This window comes from Erinaceus europaeus, chromosome 17, assembly GCF_950295315.1.
Source record: "Erinaceus europaeus chromosome 17, mEriEur2.1, whole genome shotgun sequence".
In the NCBI taxonomy this organism is placed as follows: domain Eukaryota; kingdom Metazoa; phylum Chordata; class Mammalia; order Eulipotyphla; family Erinaceidae; genus Erinaceus; species Erinaceus europaeus.
Genome location: NC_080178.1, coordinates 3624729 through 3645336, shown reverse-complemented (window position 1 = coordinate 3645336; position 20608 = coordinate 3624729). Strand labels below are relative to the sequence as shown.

The 20608-nt window shown below is 53.2% G+C and overlaps 1 protein-coding gene across 1 annotated transcript in view; it reads right to left on the bottom strand.

The window, feature by feature from the left end:
• LOC132533822 (uncharacterized) overlaps nt 1-20608 on the bottom strand; it is a 52729-nt gene that overhangs the window by 7477 nt on the left and 24644 nt on the right. The window lies entirely within an intron of this gene.

The following is a 20608-nucleotide window of genomic DNA, read 5'->3' as shown; positions in this document are numbered from 1 at the left end:
GAGAAGCAAACTGAGAGACCAGTTCAGAGAGAAGCAAACTTAGAGACCAGCTCAGAGAGAAGCAAACTGAGAGACCAGCTCAGACGAGAAGCAAACTGAGAGACCAGCTCAGAGAGAAGCAAACTTAGAGACCAGCTCAGAGAGAAGCAAACTGAGAGACCAGCTCAGAGAGAAGCAAACTTAGAGACCAGCTCAGAGAGAAGCAAACTGAGAGACCAGCTCAGAGAGAAGCAAACTGAGAGACCAGTTCAGAGAGAAGCAAACTTAGAGACCAGCTCAGAGAGAAGCAAACTGAGAGACCAGCTCAGAGAGAAGCAAACTGAGAGACCAGCTCAGAGAGAAGCAAACTTAGAGACCAGCTCAGACGAGAAGCAAACTGAGAGACCAGCTCAGACAAGAAGCAAACTTAGAGACCAGCTCAGAGAGAAGCAAACTGAGAGACCAGCTCAGACGAGAAGCAAACTGAGAGACCAGCTCAGAGAGAAGCAAACTGAGAGACCAGCTCAGACGAGAAGCAAACTTAAGAGACCAGCTCAGACGAGAAGCAAACTTAGAGACCCTCCTGCGTTTACCCAGGATGGCGGGGGGACCCGGTCACTCTGGGGATCCCAGCCCCAATGACATGTTGCAAGGCGACGGGGCTGGGCTTGGCGCTTCCAGTGCTATAAAGAGAGACGGGGGGGGGGGGGATTGATCTGACCTCTAAGGGTTGCAGAGAGCCCCTATTGCTTTCCTTTTTCTTTTTTTCTATTTTAGCTGACAGAAACTGAGAGGGCACAGGGTAGATAGCACAATGGTCATACAAAGAGACTTATGCCTGAGACTCCAAGGTCCCAAGTTCAATACCCCTCATCATCATAAGCCAGAGCTGAGCAGTGCTTTGGTTAAAAAGAGAGAGAGACCTGCAGACCTGCAGACCTGCTCTAACACTCATAAAAGCTCCCCCTTGCAGGTGGGAAGCGCTGTTTTCATCAGGTGCACCACGGCCTAGCCCTGTGCCCTCTTTTCTTTGGGGGTCTCAAGCAAGCTCCCTGGCTGACTTATTTATTTATATATTTTTCAATCTCAGAGAGCTAGAGACAGAAACAGCGGAAGGAAGAGAGCTCCACAGCACTGGAGCTCCTCACGGCGCTCAAACCCGAGGATCACATACAGCAGGGCCTCCTGGGTGAGCTGAGTCACAGGTGCCCGGGTTTTCAGGACCTGAGACGCACAGCAGTCAGTCACTGGCGGGACCCGGGGGGTCAGCTGCTTTGTTGACTTTCAGAGGATCCACTGGCACACGTCCAGGAAGCCAGGGATGGGTGTGAGGGCACGGGCGGGGGGGTCCCTCCTGCCTCTCTTTTCCCCTCACCCCACTCCTCAGAAGAGCTCAGTGGTGAGACCCAATGGGGCAGTCCTTCCCGTGGGGCTCAGACACAAAGCCCGTCATGACCTCTCAGCTCGTGGCAGGGGGTGGGGTGTCCCCCAGGTCAGGAGGTGGGAAGAGGTGGACATTAGCCTACACGTAACTAAGGACACAGCTGAGGAGACGACACAGCAGCAGAGCACAGGGCTGCCGGGCACAGGGTCCCAGGTCCCATCCCACCACCTCCTGTGCCAGTGGCTCTGGCGCTTTTTCTCACTCTAGTTATCAGATCTCCCTCCCCCTCGCCTAGGCGACTGGCTTCCACCTAATTCCACTGCTAGCAGCGGATTCCTTCTGTTCAAACTTTCAGCATCCAGTAGGGAGAGAGAGGCAGACGCCACAGCACTGCCTACCCCTCCTCAGGCTCCCTCTTGGCATGGGGGCCCATGTGAGGCTGGGAGTTCGAACCCGGGTCCTTGTACATAGTAAAGTGTACACTCTACTGGAGAAGATATCTCCCAGACCCTGTCACGTTTTTTTTTAATATAAGCAAATAAATGGGGTAACTACAACACCCCAAAAGGAGTGTTTTGCATTTGAAAAAGGTAGAATGTGGGTAAGTTGGCAGCAGGGTTCAAACAGTAAGAGGAGGGGGGGTTCAGGGTGGGGCGCCCACCTCTCACCCCCCAGGAAGAGTGGGCAGAGTCCCTTACCTTTTCTCTTTTTTAGGTTATTTATTTATTTTTAAATATTTTTATTTTATTTATTATTGGATAGAGACAGAGAGAAATTGAGAAGGGTGGGGGAGGTAGAGAGGGAGAGAGACAGAGAAACACCTGCAGCCCTGCTTCACCACTTGTGACGCTTTCCCCCTGCAGGTGGGGACCAGGGACTTGAACCTGGGTCCTTGAGCACTGTAATGTGTGTGCTTAACCAGGTGTGCCACCACCTGGCCCCAGTTATTTATTTATTATAAGCTAGAGAAAAAAACTGATAAGGGAGGAGACAGAAATGAAAAGAGACCGGGAGTTGGGCGGTAGTGCTGCAGGTTAAGCGCACATGCGCAAAGCGCAAGGACCTGCGTAAGCATCCCAGTTCGAAACCCCCGGCTCCCCACCTGCAGGGGAGTCGCTTCACAGGCGGTGAGGCAGGTCTGCAGGTGTCTGTCTTTCTCTCCCCCTCTCTGTCTTCCCCTCCTCTCTCCATTTCTCTCTGTCCTATCCAATAATAATGACATCAATAACAACAATAACTACAACAAGAAAACAACAAGGGCAACAAAAGGGAATAAATAAATAAATAAATAAATAAATATTTTTAAAAATGAAGAGACCAAGAAACACCCACAGCCCTGCTTCACCATCCGTGAAGCTTTCCCCGCAGGTGGGTACCCGGGGCTTGAACTCGGGTCCTTGTGCACTGCAATGTGTGCACTTAACCAGGTGCAGCACCGCCTGCCCCCAAGACCCTTGTTCTCCATCAGGGACCCTGTGCAGAAGCCCAGAGGCTTTATGGTTCCACCAGCTCTGACACAGGAGCTGGCTGGGGCCTGAGGAGGAGGAGCTGGTGGTGTGTGTGTGTGTGTGTTTTGCTTTACTTGTTTCTTAATGATGGAGAAAGAGGGGAGAGATTGAGAGGCAGAGCATCCCCCAGCACAGCCTGTGGCGTTGCTCACCTCCTTCTGACTCACACGCACGCGTCCCCAGCTCGCTTCCCAGCGCTGCCGCCGCCAGGGTGATGCTCTGGCTCCTGGACACGACAGCAATACAAGAGCTAACACGTGTTCAGGGCCCAGAGCTCACCGTGTGGACACCTGCACTGCCATAGGCACAGCCGGGGTGGAGCCCCAGCCTCACCAGGAGGAAGTCAGGGTGCTGTGGGGTCTCGCCTCGCTGTCTGTCTGTCTGAATGAATGAATGAGTGAATGAAAAAGGTGGCCTGGAGCAAGGGGGCTCTGGTTCTGTCAGTCAGTCAATTACTGAAAATCTCCAGCTCACCTGCCCTCAGACTTCACATCCTGCCTCAGGCTTGACCCCACCCCCACCCCCCACCCCCCAGACAGGCATATGCCCCACACCCGTCAGCACCCCAACAGAGGGGCTACACACTTGGGAGTGGGCACCACGCAACCTGTGGTTTACTGAGTGCCTACTGCGTGCCAGGCAGCAGCTCCCTTGGAATTCAGTGTCCACCCCCACAGCCCCCCTCGAGGCAGCTGTTACTCCTATTTTTAGCCAGAAACAGAGGCCGGGGAGATGAAGCAGGACCCTCAAGGTCTCGGGGACTCTGAGATTGGGTTCGGCGCACAGAGGCTCAGTGACTAGGAAGCAGGACATCTTCCCATCAGCCAGGCTGCTTGCTGACACAGGTCCCAGGGCTGTGCCTCCAGCCAAGAGGTTTCTGTCTCCGTCTTTCTCTCTCTCTGGAACTTTCCAGCATCACTCTTGTCAACAGAACAGAAACGGTGGGCGAGGAGGGAGAGCCTGGCGTAATCCAGCCCCACCTCCACCTGCCAGCATCTTGAGCGGAGGCCCAGCCTCGCCCCCGGCCTGAGGCCAAGGTCACCCCAGGTGCTGGCTGAGCCCAGGTTTTCCCTAGGGCACCCCGTCTTCAAGTGTAGGGAAAAGCCGGTTGCTGGGGGTGTGTGGGGATGACCCTGCCTTCGGGATGCTCCCAAAGAAAGTGTGTGAGCTGGAAGGGGTGAGGGTGCATGCCCACAAGAGCCTGGACCCAGCTCCCTGGGCAGGCCGTCCTGACCTGATGCTGGAAATGGAGACGGGAGGCTCACCCATTCTGTCCCATCCAGTCCAGCCGGCTCTTGACTCCCCCACCACCGGGAGGAGGGACCCCAGCTAACAGGCATGGCACCTGCCTCTCCCCACACCCCCCACGCACAGCGGTGAGTTGCAGCGGGAGACCAAGCTGACTGGTTGGACCTGTGTCCCCTGAGCCAGAGGCACCGGGACCTGCCAGCGGTAATGACAGGGTGACAGCCAACAACGGAGCCAAGGAGCGGCTGCCTGTGGCCGGCACTCCCAGACCGGGAGAGTGGGGTTCACAGGCTCATGACAGGACAGTCCTCTCCCCACACGCCCCAGAAAGCAGTTCCCCAACAATGCCAGCCCCCTCGGGGTCTCTCCCACCACGGCCCCAGTTCTGAGAGGCTCAGAGAGGGTTTCCTGGAGTAAGCCCCCCCCCAGACTGAGGCTGGTGTTGAGGGGAGGCCAGGAAGCCGGGAGAGAAGGGATGGGAGCCCTTCCAGAGGTGGGGGCCAGGGGCTGGGGGAGGAGTCCTCTACACAGCTAGCTTGGTTTAGGTTCTGGAATTTCCACTAGAACACAGGGGCTGATGGAATCTGTCGAGGAGGAGTTGGGATGAAGACATTAATATGCACCCTGGGAATCTAATTCTGCAGCAGAAACCTCAAAGTCAACAGCTGGAGGGTGAAATATTAACCTTAGGGGAATCGGGCGGTAGCACAGAGGGTTAAGAGCATGTGGCATGAAGCGCAAGGACCGGTGTAAGGATCCCGGTTCAAGCCCCCGGCTCCCCACCTGCAGGGGGTGGATTTGCAAGTGGTGAAGCAGATCTGCAGGTCTCTATTTTTCTCTCCTCCTCTCTGTCTTCCCCTTCTCTCTCCATTTCTCTCTGTTCTATCCAACAACAATGACATCAGTAACAACAACAATAACTACAACAACAATAAAAAACAACAAGAACAACAAAAGGGAAAATAAATAAATATATATTCAGCCACCAGGTTCCAGATGCCATCAGGATGCCGGCCAGGCTTCCCTGGACTGAAGACCCCACCAATGTGTCCTGGAGCTCCACTTCCCCAGAGACCCACCCTGCTAGGGAAAGAGAGAGGCAGATTGGGAGTATGGACCAACCAGTCAACGTCCATGTTCAGCGGGGAAGCAATTATAGAAGCCAGACCTTCTACCTTCTGCAACCCACAATGACCCTGGGTCCATGCTCCCAGAGGGATAGAGAATGGGAAAGCTATCAGGGGAGGGGGTGGGAATATGGAGATTGGGTGGTGGGAATTGTGTGGAGTTGTACCCCTCCTACCCTATGGTTTTGTTAATTTTTCCTTTCTTAAATAAAAAATAAATTTAAAAACACACACATACACACAAATAAATAAATAAATATATAAAAAAGAAATATTAACCTTAATAGAAATGGCATCTCTCATAGGCCAGTGGCTGAGAAATGGTCAACGGGCTGGGAGCCAGCTCACCAGACAGACAGGGCACACATGTCACTGTGTCCGCGGACTCGGGTTCAAGTCCCCGGCTACCTGCATGGGAAGCTTCAGCAGCAGGGGAGCAGAGCTGTGGTGTCTCTCCTCTCTCTGACACTCACTGCACCTCTAAGCAGGAGATGAAGAGGTGGGGAGAAGGGCCACCAGGAGCAGTGGAATCACGTAGGCACGGAGCCCCAGCAGTGCCCCTGGGAGCAAAACTAAATCTAAAAAATACATGAAAATCAAAAACTGGACAGTCTGTAGCTGAGCTCTTCATGAAAAAAGTTTAAAATCTGGGAGTCGGGCGGTAGCGCAGTAGGTTAGGCGCAGGTGGCGCAGAGCGCAAGGACCACCATTAGGATCCCGGTTCGAGCCCCCGGCTCCCCATCTGCAGGGGAGTCGCTTCACAGGCGGTGAAGCAGGTCTGCAGGTGTCTGTCTTTCTCTCCCCGTCTTCCCCTCCTCTTTCCATTTCTCTCTGTGCTATCCAACAACAAAAAACAAGGGCAACAAAAAAATTTTTTAAGTGTTTCAAAGGAAAACTATAAAATTAAAAATCATATGAGAAGATCCCACTCACCCACAATCAAAGCAGTGAGAAGTTAAAACTGGACATAGAATTCGATCACAAAATTGGTTCAAAATAATAATGGCAGGGGCCAGGTAGTGGTACACCTGGTTGAGCACACATATTACAGTGTGCAAGGACCCAGGTTCAAACCCCCAGTAGCCATCTCCAAGGGAAAAGCTTTATGAGTGGGGAAGCAGGTCTGCAGGTGTCTCTCTCTTTCTCTTCCTCTCTCTGTCTTCCCCTCCTCTCTCCATTTCTCTCTGTCCTATCCAACAATGATGAAGGCAATAACAACTATAATAAGAATAAAAAAACAACAATGGCAACAAAAGAGAAAATAAATAAACATAAAAAATTCAAAGATAATAAAGGCATAGGGACAATCTAAGGGCCCCAGCCTGCACATTATTAAATACCACAATAAGATATTATGAATCCATTAACTATGGCCTTTTAAAAACTATTTACTAGCAGAAAAATGCCTACAAAACATCGAGTTCAAGACAGCAGTGTCTGGAACGATGCCTGAGAGAAGTCGACGATTCCGTTATTATGGACTGGAGTCATTCCGCGCACGTCATCAAAGCCGTGGGAGACCAAGCACAGTGGGCCCAAGTGCTAGTGATCATTGCTCACACGGGACGATGCACCTTGACTTATCTCAAGTTTGTACTTTTTCTGCAACGACCTCATGTTGCTTTTCTTTCTTTCTTTTTTTTAATTTTATTTATTTGATACAACAGAGTGGGGAAGGAAGGGGAGATAGAGAGAGAGACAACCACAGAACTGCCTCACTGATCATGAAACTTATCCTCTATGGGTGGAACTGGATGCTCGAACCCGGGCATGAAAGTCTTTCTACATGACCAGTATGCTGTCTTCTCAGCCCTACTATATTTCATTTATTTTGAGATTTAACTTATTGTTGAGATAGATAGATACTAGATAGACAGATAGATGGATGATAGACAGAAAGACAGATAGATAGACAGACAGACAGATAGATGGATGATAGATAGATAGACAGATAGATGGATGATAGATAGATAGACAGATGATATATAGATGGATGATAGACAGATAGATAGACAGACAGACAGACAGATAGACAGATAGATGGATGATAGACAGATAGATAGACAGATAGATGGATGATAGATAGACAGATGATAGATGGATGATAGACAGATAGATGATAGACAGATAGATACACAGATGATAGACAGACAGATAGATACACAGATGATAGACAGATAGATAGACAGGAGTTGAGAGAAAGGAGAAGAAGCAGAGCTTCACTCTGGTACCTGCGCTGCAGCGAATCAAACCTGGAACCTCGTGCTTAAAGAGCCCAGCACTATCAGGAGTCGGGCGGTAGCGCAGCGGGTTAAGCGCAGGTGGCAGAAGCGCAAGGACCAGTGTAAGGATCCCGGTTCGAGCCCCCAGCTCCCCACCTGCAGGGGGGTCACTTCATAAGCAGTGAAGCAGGTCTGCAGGTGTCTGTCTTTCTCTCCCCCTCTCTGTCTTCCCCTCCTCTCTCCATTTCTCTCTGTCCTGTCCATCAATGACAACATCAATAACAACAACAATGAAAAACAACAAGGGCGACACAAGGGAAAATAAATAAATAAACAAAGAAAGGGCTCAGGTTAAATAAACAAAGAAAGGCGCACCAGGTTAAGTGCATATAGTACAAAGCTCAAGGACCCGCGCAAGGATCCCGGTTCAAGCCCCCGGCTCCCCACCTGTAGGGGAGTCACCTCACAAGTGGTGAAGCAGGTCTGCAGGTGTCTTTCTCTCGCCCTCTCTGTCTCCACCGCCACTCTCAACTTCTCTCTGTCCTCTCCAATACAATGGAAAAAATGGCCACAGGAGCAGTGGATTCGTGGTGCCGGCACCAAGCCCCAGAGATAACCCTGGAGGAAAGGAAGGAAGGAAGGAAGGAAGGAAGGAAGGAAGGAAGGAAGGAAGGAAGGGAGGGAGGGAGGGAGGGAGGGAGGACATAAATGGAGCTGGTCAGTTGTGCACTCAGTAGAGTGCACATATTTCTGTGCCCGGGTTCAAACTTGGAACACAAGCAGTGGAGAAGTACTGAATCTGTTTATTTCCTCCTCTCTCTGTGTCCCGATTTCTTTATCAGAAAAGGGGAAACGTGGTCACTGGGAATGATGGAGTCGTGCAGGCACCAAGCACCCACGAGAACCCTGGTGGCAGAAAAAGCAAAAAACCAGAAACAAAACACATCTTCTGGGCAGAGGAATCAAGAGAATGCTTTGCTGCCACATACACCTTCATACCCCACAGGGAGGGAACTGGCGGTGCCCTAGAGTGGGTGGCAGGTGGCTGGGGGCGACTGGTCAGGCAGATCCAGGACCCCAACTATGATGCCTTCCTGAAACCTGGCAGGGATGGGCTGGGGGATCTCCAGTAGGAAGCACAGGAGATCTGGAGGCAATGGCTTGTGCAGACCCCAGGTCTCCCAGCTGGTGTCTGGAAAATGCTGGATCCTTCTGGAACCGGCTGTCTGGGAAGTGGAAGTAACAGTAACACAGGATTACTGTCCCGCTTGAATGTGGTAATTGTCTGCTCTGCAGACAGAACGTCCTGACGGTGTCAGACAGCTAGTCAGTCAGTCACAGTGGCTGCAGAGTGACCCCTCAGCGGCCGGCCGCCGGCTGGGTTGTGTCGGCTGGCTGAGAGCGGGCCTCCCGTGCGGTTTCCTAGTCCAGAGTAAGAGCATAGAAATGCAAACGCTGGGGGGCCGGGTGGTGGTGCACCTGGTTGAGCACACGTGTTACAGTGCACAAGGACCCAGGTTTGAGCCCCCAGTCCCCACCTGCAGAGGGAAAGCTTTGCAAGTGGTGAAGCAGGGCTGCAGGTGTCTCTCTCCCTGTCTATCTCCCTTCCTTCTCTCAATTTCTGGATGTCTCTATCCAATAAATAAATAAATAAAGATAATAATAAAATAAAAAAGGAATGCAAAAGTCAGGAGAGGTGGTGCACCTGGTGAAGTCACAAGGACCCAGGTTGAAGTCCCTGGTCCCCACCTGCAGGGGGAAAGCGTCACAGCGCTGCAGGTGTCTTTCCCCTTTCCCTCGCAATTTCTTGCTCTCTACTCAAAATAAATACAACTATAAAAAAAGAAAAGAAAGGAGAAGGAGAAGGAGAAGAGATAGGATAGGAAGGAAGGAAGGAAGGAAGGAAGGAAGGAAGGAAGGAAGGAAGGAAGGAAGGAAAGTCAGGGCTGGGAGACAGTCCAGCTAGTCAAGCACATGCTTTGCCAGGCACAAGTCTGCTTGTTTGATCCCTGGCACCGCCGAGAGCGTCACAGAAGGCCCTGAGGAAGCCCCATGGACGGTGGACTTGGTGTCTGCCTGGGCCTGGGGTCTCACCCTGTACAGTGCACACTCTCCAGTTCCCCCCCCCCTTATATATATACTTTTTTCCTTTAAGACAGAAAAGCAGAGCATAAAGAATGAATGAGAACAGAGCACTAAAGCTTCCTTCAGTGTGTGGTGAGTGGCGGCTGGGTTCAAACCTGGGTCGTGCACACGGCAAAGCAGTGCACAGTCTACATGGGCTATTGGTTGTTGGCTGGCCCCATACTTGCTCCCTTTTTTTTTTTTTGTGAGAGAAGCAAAAAATATATAGGAGCTCACTGAGCCCTGAGGAAGGGCTGGGACCCTGTCAGCAGCCTCTGGGGAGGGGCCAGGAGAGATGGAGAAATGGCAGAGGCCTGGGCACTGAGCCCAGATGGAGGGGGCACCAGGGCAGGGAGGGGACCCTCTGTGGTACTTGTTTACCCAGCTTGTAGCAGAATGCTTGGGGGCTGAGCTGGGTGGACCGAGGATGCCACAGCTTGTCATCTGAGGCAGCTGGTCCGGTTGGATGGGTCCCCACCCTGCGCTGGGCGGGGTGGCAGGCCCGCTCCCCTGTTCCTGGCAGGCTGGCCGTTGGGCACAGAGCGGCTACAGAGGCCTGAGGCCTGAGCTCCCTTTCCGTGTCCCCACTAGACACTGAGACTGGCCCCTTAGACGACGTGCTTCCCAAGGGCTGGGGCCTCCCCCTGTTGGGGTCCGGGGGCTATGGGCAGGCCTGGCCTTTTCTTCTGGCCTAGCAGCTTCCTGGGGCTCCTCTCCCCCACGCCTGTCCAGTTGCCGACCGCCTTTTCCTCTTTTGGGGTCATTATGGAATTGGGGGGATTGGGAAAGGAAGAGAGGGAAAGAGGAATTGAGCTAGAAGAGAGAGAGAGAGAGAGAGGTGCACTTTGGCCTGTGCAGTGCTGGGGACCAAGCTCAAACCCGAGCCTGCGAGTCCAGCACCGTGCCTCTGCCTGCTAGAGCCCTCGGGGCTCTCCCTCTGCCTGCTAGAGCCCTCGGGGCTCTCCCTCTGCCTGCTAGAGCCCTCGGGGCTCTCCCTCTGCCTGCTAGAGCCCTCGGGGCTCTCCCTCTGCCTGCTAGAGCCCTCCGGCTCCCCCTCTGCCTGCTAGAGCCCTCCAGGGTTTCCCCTCTGCCTGCTAGAGCCCTCGGGGCTCTCCCTCTGCCTGCTAGAGCCCTCGGGGCTCTCCCTCTGCCTGCTAGAGCCCTCGGGGCTCTCCCTCTGCCTGCTAGAGCCCTCGGGGTTCCCCCTCTGCCTGCTAGAGCCCTCGGGGCTCTCCCTCTGCCTGCTAGAGCCCTCCGGCTCCCCCTCTGCCTGCTAGAGCCCTCCAGGGTTCCCCCTCTGCCTGCTAGAGCCCTCGGGGCTCTCCCTCTGCCTGCTAGAGCCCTCCAGGGCTCCCCCTCTGCCTGCTAGAGCCCTCCGGCTCCCCCTCTGCCTGCTAGAGCCCTCCAGGGCTCCCCCTCTGCCTGCTAGAGCCCTCGGGGCTCTCCCTCTGCCTGCTAGAGCCCTCGGGGCTCTCCCTCTGCCTGCTAGAGCCCTCCGGGCTCTCCCTCTGCCTGCTAGAGCACTCCGGCTCTCCCTCTTGCTCCTCAGTGGACAGAGCAGAACAAAGCATGTGAGAAGGAGAATTTAAATAAAATAAAATAAAATAAAATAAAAAAGAAAAAAAAAGAAAATAAAATCAGGGGACAGTCCAGGTCCTGGAAAAGGATGACAGCGGACCTAGATGGGGTTGTACTGCTATATGGAAAACTGAGAAACGTTATGCATGTACAAACTATTGTATTCACTGTTGCATATAAAAAACATTAATTCCCCAATAAAGAGGGAAAAATAAATAAAATAATTTTTTAAAAATCAGGCATCTGAATATATGATCAGAAAGGAACATCTCCACGCCCAGGGCACCTGTCCCTCCCTGCCCCCCAACCCCCAACAGGCACAGGCCACCACCTGGGAGTCTGGGGCTAGAGGCCAGACGGCAGTCTCGTGATGAGGGTGCAGAAAGGCCAGCAGACAGCAGCGTGGGGACCTGCCCCTCCCACCTGGCCTCATGGTTTTTGGCTTTAAGAGCTTAAAAGAGAGAGAGAGAGAGAGATGTATTTATTATAAAAGAGAATGAAGGGATGAATGGTGGCTCATCGAGTTGAGGGCACATGTTATAATGTGCAAGGACCAGGGTTCGAATCCCTGGTCCCCACCTACAGGGGGAAAAATTCTGTGAGTGGCTTGAACCCAGGTCCTTGCGCACTACAATATGTGTGCTTGCCAGGTGAAGGTGAGCCACCACCTGGCCCCTCTCTCTCCCTCTCTCTCAGCCCCTTCTTCTCAATTTCTGGCTATCTCTATCCAATAAATAAATAAAGATAGTATTTTTAAAATTTGTATATATTTATTTTCCTTTTTGTTGCCCTTTTTTTTTTATTGTTGTTGTAGTTATTATTGTTGTTGTTGTTAGATAGGACAGAGAGAAATGGAGAGAGGAGAGGAAGACAGAGAGGGGGAAAGAAAGACAGACACCTGCAGACCTGCTTCACCACCTGTGAAGTGAATCCCGTGCAGGTGGGGAGCCAGGGGCTCGAACCGGGATCCTTACACCGGTTCTTGCACTTTGTGCCATGAGCGCTTAACCTGACACCCAATAATAACAAAAAATTTAAAAGTATTTATTTATTTATTTATTTATTTATTTATTTATGAGAAAGATAGGAGAGAGAGAGATAGAACCAGATACCACTCTGGTACGTGTGCTGCTGGGGATTGAACTCGGGAGCTCATGCTTGAGAACCCAATGCTTTATCCATTGCGCCACCTCCTGGACCACGTATAACAACATTTTTTTTTTTTTTACTTTCTTTTTTTAAATTTTTTTCTTGTGGAATTAATGCTTTACATTCGAAAGTATTACAATAGTTTGTACATGCATAACATTTCCCAGTTTTCCATGTAACAATACAACCCCCACTAGGTCCTCTGTCATCCCTCTTGGACCTGTATTCTCCCCACCCACCCACCCCAGAGTCTTTTACTTCAGTGCAATACACCAATTCCAGTTCTACTTGTGTTTGCTCTTCTGATCTTGTTTTTCAACTTCTACCTGAGAGTGAGTTCATCCTTCTGTTAGTGACTTATTTCACTTAACATGAATTTTTCAAGGTCCATACAAGATGGGTGGAAAACAACATTTTTAAAGAAATAAAATAAAAGAGAGTGAGAGCAGAGAGAGACCGAGCACTGCTCAGCTCTGGCATAAAGTGGTGCTGGGGATCGAACCTTTGGCCTCTGAAGGCTCAGATGTCTGGCTGGTGGTCTAACAAGCTGCACTCTCTCCCCAGTCTCACAAAAGCATCTGTAGTCCTCACTGTGCCACTTGAAGCTTCTCTGATCACACCAGGACTCTTGCAGACTCCTGCCTTCTGACAACTAGGTTTCCTTCTGATTGCTCCTGCCAGCCCGGCCGCAGCTCTTCTGTGCAGCCCAGAGTCAGGAAGGGAGTTTTTTCTGGGTCCTTCACGCCTCAGAACCTCTTCCAGTTCCTGCTTCAAAACCTCCTGCCCAAGGGCTGCCCTCACCACCACCCCCCAACTATCAGCCTGCAATTAACTGCAGGGCAGTTGATCGACCGGATCTGACACTGCCCCCTAAGACACTGTGGTGCCCCAGACAGTCACAGGATGGGGTGGCACTTGAACAAACACACCCCTTCACTCCTTATCTTCCAGGAGGAAGAGGCCGAGGAGGCTCCCAGGTGGGACTAAGTCGGAGGCGAACACCCGCCGGGCCACACTCCTTCCTAGGGAGCTGGAGTGCAGGTTGTACCCAGGTGAGTCTGTCACCCCCGAATGCCTGTGTCTCCAGGGGAACCAGGCCAAAGGAACCCCTGCCTCAGTTTCCCAACCAAGGCTTGAAGGCATAGACTTCAGAACCGACACAGAGAAGGAGGTCCAAGCTTTCCTTTTGGGAACAAGAGAACTCGTGGCTCTCCGAACGCAAAGGTCACTCACCCACCTGCTGGCACTGGCGGCCTGAGCTGTCACCAGCCAGGAGGAGTCACCTGCCGCATGGCCACGAGCTAAGCTCATTCCCGGGAAAGCTGAAGGGAGCTGTGCGGTAAAGGGCAGCCTGCTCTCTGCGCTGAGGCCCAGCCACGACGCACCTGCCCTTCACCTGGGTCTGGGAGCTCGACTCAAAGTCCACCACAGGCCCTCACCACTGTGACGGAACCAAGTCTCTCTGATTCTCCAAGCAAGCAGGGGGAGAGACACCTAGTGCCCAGGGCTCCTCTTTCTGTGCTTACACACACACACACACACACACACACACACACACACACACACTGTCTCAATGACACTCATATACTCACACACACAAACTCACATACACACTCAAACTTACACACAATCAAATTCACACACACATACATACACACATACAAAAACTTATATTCACAGGAGTCGGGTAGTAGCGCAGCGGGTTAAGCACACATGGCGCAAAGCGCAAGGGCTGGCATAAGGGTCCTGGTTTGAGCCCCCGGCTCCCCACCTGCTGGGGAGTCACTTAGCAAGCAGTGAAGCAGGTCTACAGGTGTCTGTCTAGCTTTCTCTCTTCCTCTCTGTCTTCCTCTCCTCTCTCCATTTCTCTCTGTCCTATCCAACAACAACAACAGCTATGACAACAATAACAACTACAACAAGGGCAACAAAATGGGGAAAAAATAGCCTCCAGGAGCAGTGGATTCATAGTGCAGGCACCCAGCCCCAGCAATAACCCTGGAAGCAAAAAAAAAACAAAACTATCATTCACCCTCTCTCTCTCTCTCACATACAGACACACATATCACACACAGCCCCTCCCTCTCCCTCACCCTCTCTCTCTCTCTCTGTCACACACACACACACACACACACACACACACACACCAGGACAGGAGCACAGTCTTCCAGAGGAAGCATTCAGGCAGGTCACAGGAATGCTACACAGTGAGGGAAGGAGGAAGTTTCAGGAAGATTCCTCTGCCCTGAGCAAGGCCTGGGAGGAAGCATGTTCCCTGGCTACAGAGGCAAAGGATGCAGCAAACATTTAAACCTGAAGCCGGTGAGGTCACCCAGCAGTTTTAGCGAGCAGGACACAGTTGCTGACGGGCCCGGCAGCAGCCCCAGTGGTGGGCCGGGAACACTCCCCACCAGCCTCAGCCCCTCTGCTCGGGCACTGCTGCCCACCGGGCCCGTCAGCTGCAGGTGCAGTGAGTCCGCCTCACTTTTCTGCTAGAAGCACCTGTCTGTGACATTCCCATCGCCTCCCTCCCGCCAGCCAGGCCTCTCAGCAACGACCAAACCAGCTCCTGCTGGACTCATTCCAGACGCTCCTGAAAGCTCACCCACCACACACTCATGATTTCTAGAAGATTCCTTTGTCCTTGAGGCTTCCTGGGGAGGAATAACCCCTGTGGGCACAGTGGCAGCTCCTCTGTCCTCTTTTCTCCAGCAGCTACGAGCTGCAGGGCTCAGGGTGACCGAGTCAATGGGACAGGGACTGGCTGGAGAGGCCCCTCGAGATGCCACAGCTGCCCTCCCCGGCCCGCTCTACCTCCCCCTCTCTTTTTTACTTTGATGCCGGGGAATGAATTCAAGGCCTTGGATGTGTGTGCGATACTGCTGAATGGTCTACCTGGTCCAATTTGTAGCCGTTGTTTTGAGAGACAGACAGAGAAGACAGCACCGCTCCACCATCCCCAGAGCTCCAGACAGAAGGCTACCGCCCATGCTGGTCCTGTGTGGCAGGCACCGTGTTCATATCAAGTCTCCAACAGAGCTCAACTGCCTTCCAGAATCCCCCTTTTAAAAATTCGTTTATTTTTCCTACGGCCCTTCCTTTCTTAAATAGTTTTTAAAAAAGTCTTTATTTGGGAGTCGGGCAGTAGCACAGTGGGTTAAGCGCACGTGGTGCAAAGCGCCAGGACCAGCGTAAGGATCCCAGTTCGAGCCCTTGGCTCCCCACCTGCAGGGGGAGTCGCTTCACAGGCGGTGAAGCAGGTCTGCAGGTGTCTGTCTTTCTCTTGCCCTCTCTGTCTCCCCCTCCTTTCTCCATTTCTCTCTGTCCTATCCAACAACGATGACAACAATAAAACAAGGGCAACAAAAAGGGAAAGTAAATAAATATATATATAAAATTTTTTTTAAAGTCTTTATAGGGGCTGGGTGGTAGCACAACAGGTTAAGTGCACATGGCGCAAAGAGCAAGGACTGGATTAAGGATCCAGGTTCGAACCCCCGGCTCCCCACCTGCAAGTGGGTCGCTTCACAAGTGGTGAAGCAGGTCTGCAAGTGTCTATCTTTCTCTCCTCCTGTCTTCCTCATCTCTCTCGATTTCTCTGTCCTATCCAATAATGACAGCGATAACAACAACAACAATGATAAACAACAAGGGCAACAAAAGGGAAAAAATAGCCTCCAGGAGCAGTGGATTCATGGTGCAGGCACTGAGCCTCAGCAATAACCCTGGAGGCAAAAAAAAAAGTCTTTATTTGTTTATTATTGGATAGAGACAGTGAAAAATTGGAAGAGGAGAGGGGGATAGAGAGGTGGGTGCTGGACGGTGGCACACCAGGTTCAGTGCACATAATGCTGAAGTGCAAAGCTACACAAGGATCCCAGTTCGAGCCCCCGGCTCCCCACCTGCAAGGGGGAAGCTTCGCAGGCGGTGAAGCAGGTCTGCAAATGTATTTTTTTCCTCTCCCTCACTGTCTTCCCCTCCTCTCTCCATTTCTCTTTGTCCTATCCAACAACAACAACAAAATGGGGCAAAAATGGTCACTAGGAGCAGTGGATTTATAGTGCTGGCACTGAGCCCCAGCAATAACCCTGGAGGTGAGAGAGACCTGCAGTCCGTTTCATCATTCGTAAAGCTTTCCTTGCCCCTGTAGGTAGGGACCAGAGGCTTGAACCCAGGTCCTTGTGCATTATAATGTGAGCACTTAACCCGGTGTGCCACCACCTAGCCCCTATTTATTTTATCTTAATGAGAGAAAGAGATACAGAGAGAAGGATGCAGAGATAGACAGAGAGAGACCAGAACACTGCTCAGTTCTGCCTTAAAGTGGTGCTGGGGTTTGAACCTGGGGTCTTAGAGCTTCAGGGATGAAAGTCTTTTGCAGAACCAAGACTCCCCTCTTTAAAGATTCATCATGAAGAAAAGTAAAGAACTACACATAGCTTGTTTGCTCTGGACAAAAGGGGGGCAGGTGGTGGCAAACGCAGTTAAGTGCACATAGCAAAATCCAGAGCATTGGGAGTCGGGCGGTAGCGCAGCGGGTTAAGCGCAGGTGGCGCAATGCGCAGGGACTGGCATAAGCATCCCGGTCCGAGCCCCCGACTCCCCACCTGCAGGGGAGTCACTTCACAGGCGGTGAAGCATGTCTGTAGGTGTCTATCTCTCTCTCCTTCTCTCTCCATTTCTCTCTGTCTTATCCAACAACGACTACAAATAAAATTTTTTTAAAAGTAACAAAAAGGAATAAATAAATATTAAAAAAAAAATACAGAGCATCACTCTGGCAGTTTGAACCCGGGACCTCACACATGCAAGTCCTGTGCTCCCCCGCTGTGCCACCCCTCCATCCTCAGCCTGTCGGCCGCAGCGCACGGCAGGCCCCAGCTCCCAGGGTGCGGAGTACCCACGGCATACACACACAGCTGCACGAGCATTTCTGGAACCCGGGGCCTCCCCGTCTCTAGGCTCCCAGCCACTGCCTCCGGCAGGGGTCTTGTCTTGAATGTGGCTCGTAAACATGCATCAGGGGAAACGGTCTTTTCACTCCACCTCTCGCGAGTCCCTGGGACAGGAGCCAGACTCTGTGGCTGGGCGGGTCACACTGGACATGACCCGAGGGACGGGAGTGGCCGCTGGAGATCAGAGAGCTGGTGCCAGGGTCAGGGAGGAGGGACTCCTGCTGATGGGCCCCATGGTGCTGGGCGGCAGTCTGTCCTTCCTCTGAACACCACTTGCTCAGCCCTGGCTTGTGGCTGCACACCAGACTCACACACCTTAGGCAGGGAGGCCCCGAGTTCAGTCCCCAGCACCCCCATATGCCAGAACTGAGGGTCACTTTGGTGTGCGCGTGTGTGTTTCTCATTAAGACGGAGAAGTAAGCCAAGATTCTCTAAGGTCAATGGAAAACGCAATCGCTGCCCAAACACAGCAAAGTTCTCTGGGTGTTTGGGGAGGAGGCAGGCTCTGGCCATCTTAGTTCTGATGGATCTCATGGCCAGAGCGCGTGCGCGCACACGCACGCGCACACGCGCGCGCACACACACACACACACACACACACAAAAGTAACAGAGGTGCTGGCGGGCCTCACTGGCAGGGAACCAGCAGCCCGCGGTGCGAGGGTGTGTCTCCTGACGCTGCCCCCAGACAGCTGAAAACACCCTTTAACGAGCATGTGACTCTGAAGTGACTCTTCACAGCTTACAATGAGGTCTGGCTGCCACCGCTTCACCCCTGACATCAAAGAGGCTCACCCCTCCTTGCGTCCCCCAGGACGGCTGGCTCCGAGGGCGGCCCTGGGTCACGGGTCAGGCCGCGTCACCCTCCAGCGCTGAGCTCCGCTTTCTAAGCTGTTTACCAGCCCTGCCACCTCCCTCCTGAGTTGGCGCCGAGCCCAGAAACGCTGCTGACGGGAGTCCAGGGAGACAGAGCAGCGGAGGCACATGGGGCTTGCAGGCAAGGAGTCTTGATGGCCGGCACGCCGACAGCCAGAGGATGGGAGCGACCTTGATCCCAGGGGGGCACCTCCAGGCCTCTCCGGGCTGATGGCTACTGGTTCCTCCTGCCCCAGTCACAGCTCGCGCCCCTCAGTGATCACTGTGTGCCGAGGCTCTTTTCTAGCTCTTTCTGTCTACAGTATCTGAAGTCTTCACCTGGCTGAGCTTGACGGATACTGTGTGAAAGGTGCCATGATTTGGCAAATAAGCAGGGGACGGTGTCTTCCTGATTGGGTGTGACAACGTAACTACCCTAGAGGGACCCTGGAGGTCGAGCAGCTGCAGGGCACCTCAGGAGACAGCACCTGCACTCTGCACCTCCTGCCTGCTTGGGGCGTCACTGGAGGGCCGACTGGAGTCCCTGTCCGTACCCACCTGGGGACTGTCCCCCTCGGCCCTGGCTGCCTGCAGAGCCCACGACAGCTCTGCTCATGCCAGGGCCATCGGGACCCTCTGCTGGCTGGGCAGCAGACCGCCTCCCTTGGGGTTCCACTCCTCTCTGGAGCCTGGAGTTGCTTGCTGACGGGGTGCCCCTTGCACCCCAAGCCAGGCCCTTTTGTCCACAGCGAACCCCAACTCCCACAGTAGCCCCAGTTTCTGGCACCTGCCCCAAAGCCAGAGCTTCTTCTGTGAGCTTTGGTGTCTGATTCTGGGGTTTCCCCGGGCTGCTGAGGGTGCAGCCGAGATGAAAAAGAGGTCCCGACGGAGTGCACTGTGTTCGCCACACAGCCCCTGACAACAGGCGGACATGGAGAATGTGTCCCCACCGCCGGTGAGGCGAGTAAGCCAGGGCCGTGAGCAGCATGTAACCCCTGCCGTGAGCTACAAGGGGACGGGGCTGGGGTCTGGTGCTCAGACAGACATGTCAGGAGGGGAAGGACACGCGCCAGGCGCCCCACACGCGGGTGGACACAGAGACAGAGCAAGGGGGCAAAGCCACAGGAGGAGCTCTTAGACTGACAGCAGGGCTGAGGTCACCACGGGCATCGGGGGAGGGGCAGGGGGCACTCAGGTGGCAGGTGTGGTACAGCAACACGTCACAAAGAGGTGTGAAACCGTACCCCTAAATCACACCGCCTTGTAAACCCACACTGCCGCAAATAAACCAGTCAGCGGGCACCGCCATGGAAGAGCAGGTGGATTTGGGGTGCACTGACGGCTTTCTGAGGTCATGAGTGTTTCTGTTCCTGGGGCAGTGGCACTGAAAGCCCCACTGTTTCCTGTACAAGGGCTGAAGGGGTAAGAAGCTTCGGTTGAGAGAAGCTCAAGAAAACCATCGTAACATCCCAAGGGTTCATGGTGCAGTCCCAGTTCTGCCCTCTCACCCCTGAACAGCCTGGCACCCTGGCAGATGGGCTCTACCGGGTCTGAGGAGCCAGGTGTGGGGGGACTACGGAGGGGGGGGGGCAAAGGCTAAGAAGCCAGGTGCTGCCTGAACCAGGAATCGGACGGCCCAGCCAGGATCCTTAGCGGTGATCAAGTGCCCAGATCCGCCTGGCTGTGTTGTTTTTGTTTTGTTTTGTTTGTTAAGTTCATCTCTGCCGTATGTTTTCCTCCAGGCATATGATGCTTTCTCGTGTTCTCCTGGCTTCTAAAAGTCCTCTTCCAGGGGCAGGAGGAGCAGGAGGTCAGGTCCTGGTTCTGTGCCAGGGTAGGAGGTGGGCGGGCGGGGAGAGGGCCCTGCTCACACATGTCCAGCAACCTGAGACAGAGGGTCTGACGGCCGCCCACAGCGTGTTCTGAGCAAGGATTCAGCGATGGTGGTTCTGAGATGCAGGCCAGTTGGGACACCTGGAGTCAGCCCAGGAGTCAGCCGTCCCTGACTCACTGAGGAGCGGCCCCTGGATCTGCACTCAAGGCTCCTCTCCCACTGGGTGTAGCTTTGGGGAGTCAGACTCTGGAGGCTGTTTTTCCATCCTTCCTCCTACTCCTAAAGGGCTTCCGGCTTCTGGGAAGCCCAAGTGTGACACAGGGTAAGGCCGAGACTCTTGTAAAAGGAGTCTGTCGCCCCAGAGGTGTCGGCATCCAAAGTCTTTGCCAGAATCAATCTCCATTGCACATGCCTTTTCCTGCCCATCTTTGATTTAAATTTGAAGATTATGTGGTGATTAGTAGTAGAGAATCAGAGCATCACTCAGGCAGCTAAGATGTCACAGATCGCACTCGGGGTCCCCCTGCCTGAGAGTCTGACAGTTTTTCCACTGCGCCACCTCCCAGGCCACAAAAAGTAGTTATTATTGTTTATTTTCCCAGGGAACTGCTTTGTTCTGGCTTTTGGAAGCACCAGGAATTGAACC